This window comes from Macaca thibetana, chromosome 6 (genome assembly GCF_024542745.1).
Source record: "Macaca thibetana thibetana isolate TM-01 chromosome 6, ASM2454274v1, whole genome shotgun sequence".
Lineage (NCBI taxonomy): Eukaryota > Metazoa > Chordata > Mammalia > Primates > Cercopithecidae > Macaca > Macaca thibetana.
The window spans coordinates 8,218,548-8,231,448 of NC_065583.1; the positions used below are offsets into that span (position 1 = coordinate 8,218,548).

A 12,901-nucleotide genomic window follows, 5' to 3' on the forward strand; every position below is an offset into this window, starting at 1 on the left:
GCAAGCTCCGCCTCCCTGGTTCATGCCATTCTCCTGCCTCAGCCTCCCGAGTAGCTGGGACTACAGGTGCCCGCCACCACACCCGGCTAATTTTTTTGTATTTTTAGTAGAGACGGGGTTTCGCAGTGTTAACCAGCATGGTCTCGATCTCCTGACCTCGTGATCCGCCCGCCTTGGCCTCCTAAAGTGCTGAGATTACAGGTGTGAGCCACCGCGCCTGGCAAGAGACTCTTCATTAACTATGAGGTGCTCTACATATAACATTTTAATCTACAACAAGGAAAACAGAGACTTGTTTCTTATTTTACAGAGGAAAAATGAGGCTCATGGAGGTCAACGTAACTTGGACAAATTCTCAGCTAATAAGCTAGTTCCTTTTCTTCATAGCACAGATGTGATCATAATTATTTGTTTAGTTGTTTATTGTTGATCCCCTGCGCTAAAATGAAAGCACCAGGAGAGTGGAGCCTTTGTCTTTTTCAACCCTGGATCCTGGGTGCCTGGAGCGGTTGCTGGCACAGAGGAAGCCCTTAATAAAGATTAGTTGAGTATTAAATGAACAAGATTCAAACCTAGGTTTGCCTCCAAAAACCATCTCTTTTCACAGCTCCAGGTTGCCCCTCATTATCCCCTTGTAAAATAAATGGGGGACCCATTCACATGCTTAAAAACAAGTGTTCGTTTATGTGTCACTTTTCATGTGCTGCTGTGGAATGAGCCTCCTCTAAGCTAGTGGAATGTCTTGAGTAACTTTTTGGTCTTTCTTCATAGGCCCTATCATGTAAGCCCTTTATTAGTCATCCTGGGTCTACTCAAGGCATTTAATGATACATTTTGTCAGCACCGTGAGTAAACAAACATTTAATCAAAACCATCTTGGTGGCAGAGACAGAGCTAGATTCTTTACAGGACATTAATCACCTCATTCCGTCCTTACCGTGCCTCTGAAACACAGGAAGCAGCACCCCTGTTTGGCAAATCAGACTTGAGGTCCAGAAGATGACATGCTTTTAAGGTGGCAAACAGAGTAAGGATTATCTGACTCCAAAGATTTTACATCTTTCTTTAAAAATCACATGTTATAATTATTCTGATTAAGATTGTGAAACTTAGAATTGGATTTGGAGTTTTCATCAGAATATGCCAAAAAGGAAAAATGGACATTCAGTCATGATCATTTCAATATACACATTTGAGCACCTACTACAGTGCTAGGTGCCATGCTAGGCACTGGGGACAGTGTAGAACAAAACAGGCCTCACCTCTTCTCTCTTGGTTCCTGTAAAATGGCTGATACCTGTTCAGTCATTTCAGAGCTAATGCTCTGAAATTTTGGTGTTGGGTCTATTTGAACACTTGGTGCATTAAAGTAGGCTAAAATGCAGCAATAAATGGCCCTTGTATTAGTCAAGGTGGGCTAACTGCATTCGAAATAACCTTAAATATCAGAAGCTAAAACTAATAAAAACTGATTGATCTTTATGAAAAGCCTGATGTTGTATTCCTAGGTGGCTCTTCTCCAAGCGCTAATCCAGGGACACAGACTCCCTTCACATTGTGTCTCTGCCATCTTGTGGCTTCAGAATTGCCCTGGTACCAACTGGCTAGAGAATAAATGGCTTTACATAGGAGATTTTTATGGCCTAGGCTTTGAAGTATCATCTATCTTTTTCCCCAAGACCTATTTGCCCAAACTGAGTCACCTGACCAGCTCAACTGCAAAGGAGGCTGGGAAATGTAGAGGAGCTCATAGTATTTAGTGCATACCAAGAGTCTCTTTCATAGACTCCAAAACATCTATGAAATTTCAAAAAAGAATTTCAAAACTTCCAAATTTCTAAATATAATCCTTTCTGGGTAGCAGGGATTCAGGTCAGCAACAACTCTACTCCATACAGTCATTCAGGGACCCAGGCTAGTGGCAGTTCTGCCATATTAAAAAGTTCTCACAAGAAGTTTTAAGACCCAGACCTGAAGTTGCGCTCATAACCCCCCCTCACATTCTACTGGTTAGAACTCAGGCACATGACCATATCTTACTGCAAAGGAAGCTAAGAAATGGAGTTTATATGCCAAGCACAAGGAAAGAAGGACGGATTTTTCTAGATAGCTAGAAGATGCTACTTTGTCCGGAGCTGCACGCCCCGGCCATGGCGAGTGATGGCTGATGATTGGAAACGCCTGAGCTATATTCATTTCCACCCCACACCTTCTCCCTATCTTTGCCTTTTTCCCTGTATTAATACCTCATAAAAGATGGCGCTCTTCCTGCTTCTTCTTCACCCATTTTTCCCGCGCCCGCGAAAATTACTACCTGACAGCGCAGGTGCAACATGACGTTCGACCAGAGAAACCAATACCTATCTGGCCACGCCTCCACTATGAGATCATTTTCACCTTGGCCCAACCCCTTCCCTTCCAAGTGTATATAAGGCACTGCATTACTGCCATTAAAAGAGACTTGATCAGAGCACTGTCTTGTCTCCATTTCTCGTATCTCTTGTTCCCCAAATTCCCACCCCCTCCTCCAGGGCCTGCTTCGACTATCCCGCGGGCCGGGATACGTGGCACCCAAACAGGGACCTGGAAACGAGGGACTTTGTGAGGAAGAGGACGCCAAAGGATGGTCGACCGCTAACAAAGACAAAAGGAATTAAACTGATCACCGCGGGAACCTGCCGCGTCAGGATCGAAGGTAAGTGACGCGTCCGAAATGGGACAAGAATTAAGCCAACATCAAATATATGTAGGACAATTAAAAGAGGCTTTAAAGATACGAGGAGTAAAGGTTAAAGGTAATGACTTGTTTAAATTTTTTGATTTTGTAAAAGATACTTGCCCTTGGTTCCCACAGGAAGGAACTATTGATATCAAAATATGGCGTAGAGTAGGGGATTGTCTTCAGGACTATTATAATACTTTTGGGCCAGAAAAAATTCCTGTGACCGTTTTCTCTTATTGGAACCTCATTAGAGATTTAATAGATAGGAAGGAGGTCGATCCGCAAGTCATGGCTGCGGTCGCTCAGACAGAGCATATTTTAAAGGTGAGCTCCCGTTCTAACCTTGCAAAGCCTCCGCAAGATACGGAGGAGGGTCTCATTTCCCTCGAGGGTGATCGTGGGAGTGGATCCCAGTGGATGTGCGGATGGCTGGGCGGGTCTTGCATGTTTGCAGTTTTTGTAAATTTGTCGAGTACCATCTGAAAATAATTATTACTATTCAGTGATTCTCAAGCTTTCTCAATTTTGGCAATGTATATGAACCACCTGAAGATTGAATTTTAATTGGTTAAAACAATGGTTCTCATTGAGTTTCAGCCTTCAGTGTGCATGAAACTCACCTGGGAGGCTTGTTCAATCACAGCTTGCAGAGCTCTGCCCTCCAAGTTTCTGATTTGCTGCGTCTGGGGTGCAGACCATTATTTACTTATCTACCATGTACCCAGGTGATGAGGTTTTTGGTCTTGTAGGCATGCTTTGCGCTTACAAGATTTAAGAGCAGTAAATATCACTATGATCCTTATGGGTGCCTTACAACCAGGATTACCTTCACCGGTTGCGATTCCTCAAAAATATTTTAAAATCATTATTGACCTTAAAGATTGCTTTTTTACAATTCCCCTTCATCCTGCTGACCAGAAAAGATTTGCCTTTAGTCTTCCATCTACAAATTTTAAACAACCAATGAAGCGCTATCAATGGAAAGTCTTACCTCAGGGTATGGCTAATAGTCCTACCTTGTGTCAAAAATATGTAGCTGCCGCTATAGAGCCAGTCAGAAAAACGTGGGCACAAATGTATATTATACATTATATGGATGATATTTTAATAGCAGGAGAAATTGGCGAACAAGTCTTACAGTGCTTTGCTCAACTCAAACAAGAGTTAGCAGCAGCTGGACTACAAATAGCCCCAGAAAAAGTACAATTACAAGATCCATACACCTATCTTGGTTTTCAAATTAATGGACCCAAAATCATTAATCAAAAGGCCGTTATACGTCGTGATCATTTAAAAACTTTAAATGATTTCCAAAAATTACTGGGAGACATAAATTGGCTTCGGCCGTACTTAAAACTCACTACAGGAGAGTTAAAACCTCTTTTCGATATATTAAAAGGAGACTCTAATCCAAAATCTCCCAGGTCCATTACTAAAGAAGCATTAATGGCACTCCAACAGGTAGAACATGCCATTGCAACACAATTTGTTACCGGTATTGATTATTCTCAGCCATTAATATTCCTTATTTTTAACACAACAATAACCCCTACTGGCCTATTTTGGCAGAACAATCCCATTATGTGGGTACACCTGCCCTCCTCCCCTAAAAAGGTTTTGTTGCCTTATTATGATGCCATAGCTGATCTAATTAGGAAGAGAAAACAGTAGAAAATACTTTGGAATAGAACCCTCTACCATTATACAGCCCTACACTCAATCACACATTCATTGGCTATTACAAAATACGGAAGCCTGGCTAATTGCTTGCGCTTCTTACACTGGCTCAATTGACAACCATTACCCACCTAACAAACTTATTCAATTTTGTAAACTTCATGCGTTTGTGTTTCCCCATATTACCAGCAAAGAACCTCTCAATGACGCATTATTAATTTTCACTGATGGATCTTCCACAGGACTTGCCGCTTACACTTATAATAATGTAGTCGTTAAGTTCCAGACCACTTATACATCAGCTCAGCTGGTCGAATTGCAAGCTATAATTGCAGCACTATCAGCTTTTCCTTGTCAGCCACTTAACATTTACACAGACAGCACCTACCTGGCTCATTCAATACCCCTCTTAGAGACCGTGCCTCAAATTAAACATATTTCAGACACAGCTGACCTATTTTTACAATGTCAACAACTTATTCGAAAAAGGACTACTCCCTTTTTTCTTGGGCATATTAGAGCACATTCAGGATTACCGGGACCTTTAACACAAGGTAACGCAACAGCTGACGCGGCAACAAAAATCATAGCCACAGTCACTACAGACAATTTGCAACAAGCACAAAAAGCACATGCCTTACATCATTTAAACGCCCAAACCTTAAGACTCATGTTTAAACTTACCAGAGAACAAGCTTGACAAATAGTTAAACAATGCGCCAACTGCATAACGTATTTACCTGTTCCCTATCTAGGAGTTAACCCCCGAGGACTCATCCCCAAAGAAATTTGGCAAATGGACGTTACTCACCACTTAGAATTCGGTCAGCTAAAATATATCCATGTATGCATAGACACCTATAGTGGATTCATTATTGCAACTCTCCAAACAGGAGAGGCCACCAAACATGTCATAGCTCATTTATTACATTGCTTTTCTATTTTAGGAATACCCAAACAAATCAAAACAGACAATGGCCCTGGTTATATAGCCAAAACCTTTTTACAATTCTGTAATACCCTACAAATTAAACATACCACAGGCATTCCCTACAATCCCCAAGGACAAGGTATAGTAGAAAGAGCTCATCTGTCTTTAAAAACTGTTATCACAAAATTAAAAGGGGGGAGCTGGTACCCTGTGAAGGGTACCCCCAGAAACATACTCAATCATGCCCTGTTTATCCTTAATTTTTTAAATTTGGACAGTCATGGAAAATCGGCTGCCGATCGTTTCTGGCATCCTGAATCTCAAAAACAGTTTGCAATGGTAAAATGGAAAGATCCACTTGATAATTCATGGCATGGCCCCGATCCAGTTTTAATTTGGGGAAGAGGCTCAGTATGCATCTTCTCACAAAAAATGATGCAGCCAGATGGCTGCCTGAAAGATTGGTAAGACAAATAAATCATAACCATTGTCAGTCCAGGGAAGATAAATCTCCCTGAGAAGTTCTTTCCTTCTTGTTTTTCAGAAAATGAAGCCTAACATGAGATTCCTTTGGAGAATAATCGCTCTATATAACATAGTGACAGTCTATGCAGGTTTTGGTGACCCTCGTAAGGCAAGAGAATTATTACGAAAACAATACGGCCAGCCTTGTGATTGCAGAGGGGGACAGGTATCTGAACCTCCGTCAGACAGAATCACCCAGGTGACTTGCTCGGGCAAGACAGCTTACCTAATGCCAGACCAGTCATGGAAATGAAAAGTGTTGTTTTTACGCCAACAAATCCGGAATCGTCAGAGATAAGATAAAGACTTTACAGGAAGAACTAGAAAAGCGCAGAAAAGGTCTGGTCGCTAATCCCTTGTGGACTGGACTCAATGGACTTCTCCCCTATCTCCTGCCATTTCTTGGTCCTTTACTTACTCTTCTACTCTTTCTCACTCTCGGGCCTATAATCTTTAATAAGCTTATGGCATTCGTCAGACAACAAATCGAGGCCTTCCAGGCCAAACCTATACAGGTCCATTATCATCGCCTTGAGATGACTGAAAATGGTGAGTCTTATTTGTCTTAATAAGACCACCTCTCCTGTGTGCTGAACTGGACAGTCAATGACAGGTAAGAGGACACTATCTCCATCGGAGCCTAAGACAGGAGGGCCGCCTTTGCTGCTGCCTTATCCCATGACGGGCCTAGAAGGTGGGGATGAGTTGACCCAACCTAAGACAGGCGCAGTTCCCGAGGGGTCGTTTTCTCATCATAAAATAATTAAAAGGGGGACCTGTCCGGAGCTGCACGCCCCGGCCATGGCGAGTGATGGCTGACGATTGGAAACGCCTGAGCTATATTCATTTCCACCCCACACCTTCTCCCTATCTTTGCCTTTTTCCCTGTATTAATACCTCATAAAAGATGGCGCTCTTCCTGCTGCTGCTTCACCCATTTTTCCCGCGCCCGCGAAAATTACTACCTGACAGCGCAGGTGCAACATGACGTTCGACCAGAGAAACCAATACCTATCTGGCCACACCTCCACTACGAGATCATTTTCACCTTGGCCCAACCCCTTCCCTTCCAAGTGTATATAAGGCACTGCATTACCGCCATTAAAAGAGACTTGATCAGAGCACTGTCTTGTCTCCATTTCTCGTATCTCTTGTTCCCCAAATTCCCACCCCCTCCTCCAGGGCCTGCTTCGACTATCCCGCGGGCCGGGATACTACTTCACTTGGATTTTTTTAACTAGACCTGCCAAATACCAGTTACTGTGCATCTCTCTCATTGATGTCCTTTTCTTTTCTTTTTTTTCTTTTCTTTTCTTTTCCTTTCTTTTCTTTTCTTTCTTCAGACAGAGTCTCACTCTGTTGCTCAGACTGGAGTGCAGTGAAATGATCTCAGCTCACTGCAACTTCTGCCTCCTGTGAAGTTCAAGCGATTCTCCTGCCTCAGCCTCCTGAGTAGCTTACAGGCATGTGCCAACACGCCTGGCTAATTTTTGTATTTTTCGTAGAGATGGGGTTTCACCATGTTTGCCATGCTGGTCTCAAACTCTTGACCTCAGGTGATCCGCCCACCTCAGCCTCCAAAAGTGCTAGGATTACAGGCATGAGCCACCACGCCCAGTCCTGATATCCTTTTCTAATCCTCTTCTTCTGTGACTTGGCATGTGTATATCTAGCTATGTCTCTAACCTGACATATCATATGGTTTCCTAATTCTGGCCTCTAAGTAGAAGTCCTTTATTTTAACAAGGAGGTAATCTGAGAAATTATTGAATGTGCTCTCCACAGCAAATGCCATGTTCTTTTGAAATTCATTCATCCGGTGATAACTCACTTAGACTTTTCTCAACTAGAGGAGGGCAACGTCCTGTCTGTTTTTCAGCACTCTATTCCCAGTGCTTAGCACAGTATTCCTGATACACTGCAAGTAACCCAATAAACATTTTCTAAATGAATGTATAAATTTTTCTTTCATCTCAGAATCTTAAAAAGTTCATATTTGATACTGGGGTAAAAAAAAAATATTCCCTGATGATTCGTTATATGATGACACCACCCAGAACCCTGGGAGGGCATCCCTGACCGCAAAGCTCAGCTCTTCCTAACTCATTCACTCAGATTGCACTTCTTTTTTTAACCATAGCAAACTCTGAAGAAACGACATACATTGAAAGGTCTTTAATTTTTTTTTTTTTTTTCCTTTTTGGGAATTGCTGATCTATGTGGAAACTGGAACAAAAGAGATGTCAGAGTCTGGCTAATCCTCACTTTACAATTTTTGTCATCATTGGCGATCAAGATGGAATCCACCATGGCTGAGAAATGTGTTGCTGTGAAATGAGCCCGTAACTGAGCTGAAAAGATTTGTTTGACTTCCAGCTGAGCCACTTAACAGATGTGTGGTTTCTATAAATCACTCAAGGCCCTGAGTTTCAGCTTCCTCTTCAGGAAGCAAATACAACACCTTCTCTGTCAATATCACAGGATTGCTGTAAAAATCCCTTTTGTTTATTTAATAGATATTTATTGGTGGCTAACTATATGCCAGATATTGACCTAGGTTCTGGGGTTCTGGACATACATCCGTGAATAAAACAAAGTTTATGTGACTCACAGCTTATGCTGAAGGGAAACAGTGTAAATAAATCGATGAACATATAATATACCAGAGGTAGATAGGGTTATGGGGGAAAATCACACAGAGCAAAACAGATGAGGGTCATGGAGGAAAGGAGCTTTGATTTTTTATATAAGATGGTTCAGTCTGGGACATTAGAACCGACACCTGAAGGAAGTGAGTGAGTGTGTCATGCAAAGATATGAAGGAGGAGGAGGCACAGCATGGTCAAGGCCCCTGAGGTGACGGTATGCTTGGTGTTTATGAGGAATCCCAGGGAGGGCAATTAGCTTAAGCAGGGTGAATGGGCTGGATCAGAAAGGTAGCACGAAACTAGATCAATCAGGGCTCCACAGGCCATGGCAGAGACTTCAGCCTTTACTTTGATTGAGATAGAAAGCCCTTTCTATGTTGAGCACAGAAGTGATGCATTGTGCCATTGTCCTTTAAAGATCATTTCAGCAGCTGTGTGGAGAAAAGGCTGCATGGAAGCTAGACTGGAAGCAAAGATGCCAGTTAGGAAGTGACTGCAATACAGCAGGTGAGAGATGGCAGAGGCTAGGCTCAAACCGATAGCAAAGGAAGTGGGGGAAAGTGGTCATATTGCGAATATATTCTGAAGATAGTATAAACAAGTCTTCCTGATGGATTGGATGTTGTTGTAAGAGAAAAAAAGAGTAATCAAAAATGACCTTAAAGTTTTGGCCTGATGAGTGGGAAAATGGAGTTGCTCCTTCTTTTTTTTTTTTTTTTTTTTTTTTTTTTTTTGAGACGGAGTCTCGCTCTGTCGCCCAGGCTGGAGTGCAGTGGCACGATCTCGGCTCACTGCAAGCTCCGCCTCCTGGGTTCACGCCATTCTCCTGCCTCAGCCTCCCGAGTAGCTAGGACTACAGGCGCCCACCACCTCGCCCGACTAGTTTTTTTTTAGTTTTAGTAGAGACGGGGTTTCACCGTGTTAGCCAGGATGGTCTCGATCTCCTGACCTCGTGATTCGCCCGCCTCGGCCTCCCAAAGTGCTGGGATTACAGGCGTGAGCCACTGCGCCCAGCCTGCTCCTTCTTGAGATGGGGAAGACTGCAGGAAGAACGCAGAAGCTCTCACTATACTAAGACCTCTGTTTTTGAAACAGTAGTTTGAGATGCCTGTGGACGTAGGCTTCCCAAAATGGTGCTGTATGGTGGTGGCTATATGTATCTGGAGTTCAGGGAACAGGTCCAGGTGGAGCCATCACCTTGGGAGTTGGCAGCCTATTTAAATCCTTAAGAAGGGGTGAGATCACTTCAAGAGTGAGTTAAGAAGAAATAATTCTGAGGACTGAGAGGAAACTTCAATATTTAGAAGTCTAGGAAAAGAGAGAGGCACAGCAAACAAAAACTAAGATAAGAAGAAGCAAATGAGGCAGAAAAAGGAACGAGATAGAGCAGAGTGAAGAAAGTGGGACTGGAAGGAGGGCCTGACTTTTTTCCATTTATGATGCAGTTTGGCCAAACAGCATGATGGTAGATACACACCCAAATATATCAGTAATCGCATTAAATGTAAGTGGATTAAGTAGTTCAATTAAACATCTATAATTATCAAACTAGATTAAAAAAACAAAATCTATATGCTGCTTACTAGAGCTACACCTCAAATATAAGGATATATAGTCATTAAAAATTAAGAGATGATATAAGATTTACCATGCAAACACTATCCAAAAGAAAGCTGGTATAGGTATACTGGTAGCAAAATAGACTTAAGGCAAAAAGCCTGATTAAGATCAAAAGTTTCAGGTTTCATAACAATAAAAGGGTTAGTCCCCCAAGAAATTGTCAGTTTATATCTACGTAAAAAACACAACTTCAAAATATAAAAAAACAAAAATTGACAGAATTATAAGGAAATCTAGGCAAATCCACACTCACAATGAGAGACTTTAACAAATTTTCTCAACAAAATATATAACAAGCAAGAAAAAAATCAGTAAGAATATGTAAGATCTAAACAAAACAATTAACAAATTTGATATATTGACATGTGAAGAACACTGCGCCTAAAAAAAGTATACTGCTTTTTCAAGTGTACATGGAACGTTTATGCTGGCCAGAAACGGAGTTTCAACAGACTTCAAAGGATTGAAATCATACAAAATATGTTCTCTGACCATGGAAGAATTAAGCTGGAAATCAATAACAAAATAAGTAGAAATTCTTCAAATACTTGGAAATTAAGCAATATATTTTTAAATGGGTCAAAGAAAAAATTTCAGTGGAAACTGGAAAATATCATTAAGTAAATGATAATGAAAATATGACATATCAAAATATGGAGGATGTGGTTAAACTTCTACTGAGAGAAATTATAGCCTGAAATACATAAATTTAAAAGAAAAAATATGTAAATCAATAAGCTAGTTATCTATCTCAAAAAGAAGAAAAGAATAGAAAATTATGTCTAAGAAAACCAGAAAAAAGAAAAAATATTAGTAGCACAAATTAATAAAATATAAAACAGACGTTCAAGATAGAAAATCAGTATGTCCAAAAGTTGGCACTTGTAAAAGTGAAATAAATGTTAGATTTCTGGGAAGTCTTATAACAAAGTAATAGAGAAGACAAAAATTACCAGTTTTGTCGAAAAAGAAAACATCATTCCATGTCCTGCACATGTTAAAAATATAGTTACAGTTTACTATGAACAATTTAATGTTAATAAATTAAAAATTTTAGATAAAATGGAAAATCCTTAGAAAAACAAAATTAACAAAAACTGATGTAAGAAGAAATAGAAAATCTGAAATAGTCCTACTTCTGTTAGAGATATTAAAGCTGAAGATAACAAAGAAATCTCTAAACATAGATGACTTTCCTCCAAATAAATTACAATGAATTTCTCAAAATATTTATGGAAGAAATCACACCAAGCTTATATAAACATTTGCACAGACTAGAAAAAAATATTTTCTAGTTTGTTTAATTAGGCCATTGTAATCTTGACATCAAAAACTGACCATGACATAAAGGAAAATTATGGGCCAATCAGTCCTGTGAACAGTGATGCAAAAATACCAAACTAGCAAATAGGATTTAGTAAAATACAAAAATAATAATGAATAATGAGCAAGTTGCATTTGTTCCCAGAATGAAAGGTTGGCTTCATATTTTAAAATTACTATAATTTACATTAACAGAATAAAAATAAAATCATCTGATCATCTCAGTAGACACAGAAATAGCTTTTGATAAAATTCAACACACATTTATGATTTTAAAAAACTTGAAATCCCCTCTGCAGACAGGAACAGAAGGGAACCTCTTTAATCCCATAAAGAGTGTTTAAGAAAGAAAAAAAAAAAAAAAAAAAAACGCTACAGAAAGTATTATACTTAATGGCAAATGTTGAAAGCTTTCTGCCTGAGAATGAGAATGAGCAAGAATGCCTGTTTTCGCCACTTCTATTAAATATTGAACCACAGATTCTGGCCAGTGCAAAAATAAAAGGCAAGGCTGGGGGGCTTGGGGGGAAAGGTATACAATTTGGGAAAAAAAATCATTATTTGCAAAAAAATATTAATTTGTTCATAGTAAATACAAAAGGACCTAAAGAAAAACTATTATCATTAATAAGTGAATTTTGGAAGGTCATTGAATAAGAAGATCAATTGTATGTATGTATGTAAAATTCAATTGTATTTCTATATAAATGCAAAAAGCTGACAAACTTTAAAAGAATATTGTTTATATTAGCATAAAACATTAAACATTAGTGAAATAAATGGAGATCTAAATAAATCAAGAAACATACGATATTCATGGATTAGAAGACTCAATACTGTAAAGATATCAATTTAACTCAAAGTTAAATATAGATTCAATGCAATTCAAACCAACATCCTGAAAGGGTTTTTTTGTGGAACTTAATGAGTCAACTATTAAATTTATACTGAAATAGGACATAAATGCCAAAGCAATTCTGAAGAAAAAGAACAAAGCTGGGAGTCTTCAACTATCAAATAACAAGACCTATTGCAAACATGGTATGTTAATAGCTAAAGGATATGAAAATAGATCCATGAAATACAATACTGAGGTCAAAATAAAGCCCCACACTATGCAGTCACCTGATGTATGAAAAAGGTGCCACTGAAGTACAGTGGAGGAGGAGAGAACAACGGTCTGACTTAATAATCATACTGGGTCAATTAGATATCCATATGGAAAAAATAAATTTTGATCCCTGCTTCACACCACACATTTCCAGATGTATATCTAACTGCAAAAAGTAAAATTATAAAGCTTCCAGAAGAAAATATAGGAGACGATCTTTACAACCGAAGATTTATCAGACACCTGCGCGCGTGCGCGCGCACACACACACACACACACAAGCATTAACCATTCAAGAAATAATTGATAAACTGGAACTATTAAAATTAAAAACTCACATTTGT

General features: G+C 39.7%; 1 long non-coding RNA gene across 1 annotated transcript in view; it reads left to right on the top strand.

Moving 5' to 3' along the window:
• Positions 1–6,405, top strand: part of LOC126956402 (uncharacterized) — a 256,963-nt gene extending 250,558 nt beyond the window's left edge. Inside the window, exons 2-3 of the long non-coding RNA XR_007726306.1 lie at positions 2,458–2,695; positions 5,875–6,405. This is a non-coding gene — a long non-coding RNA (uncharacterized LOC126956402). The remainder of the gene's footprint in view (positions 1–2,457; positions 2,696–5,874) is intronic.
• The last annotated feature ends 6,496 nt before the right edge of the window (positions 6,406–12,901 follow it).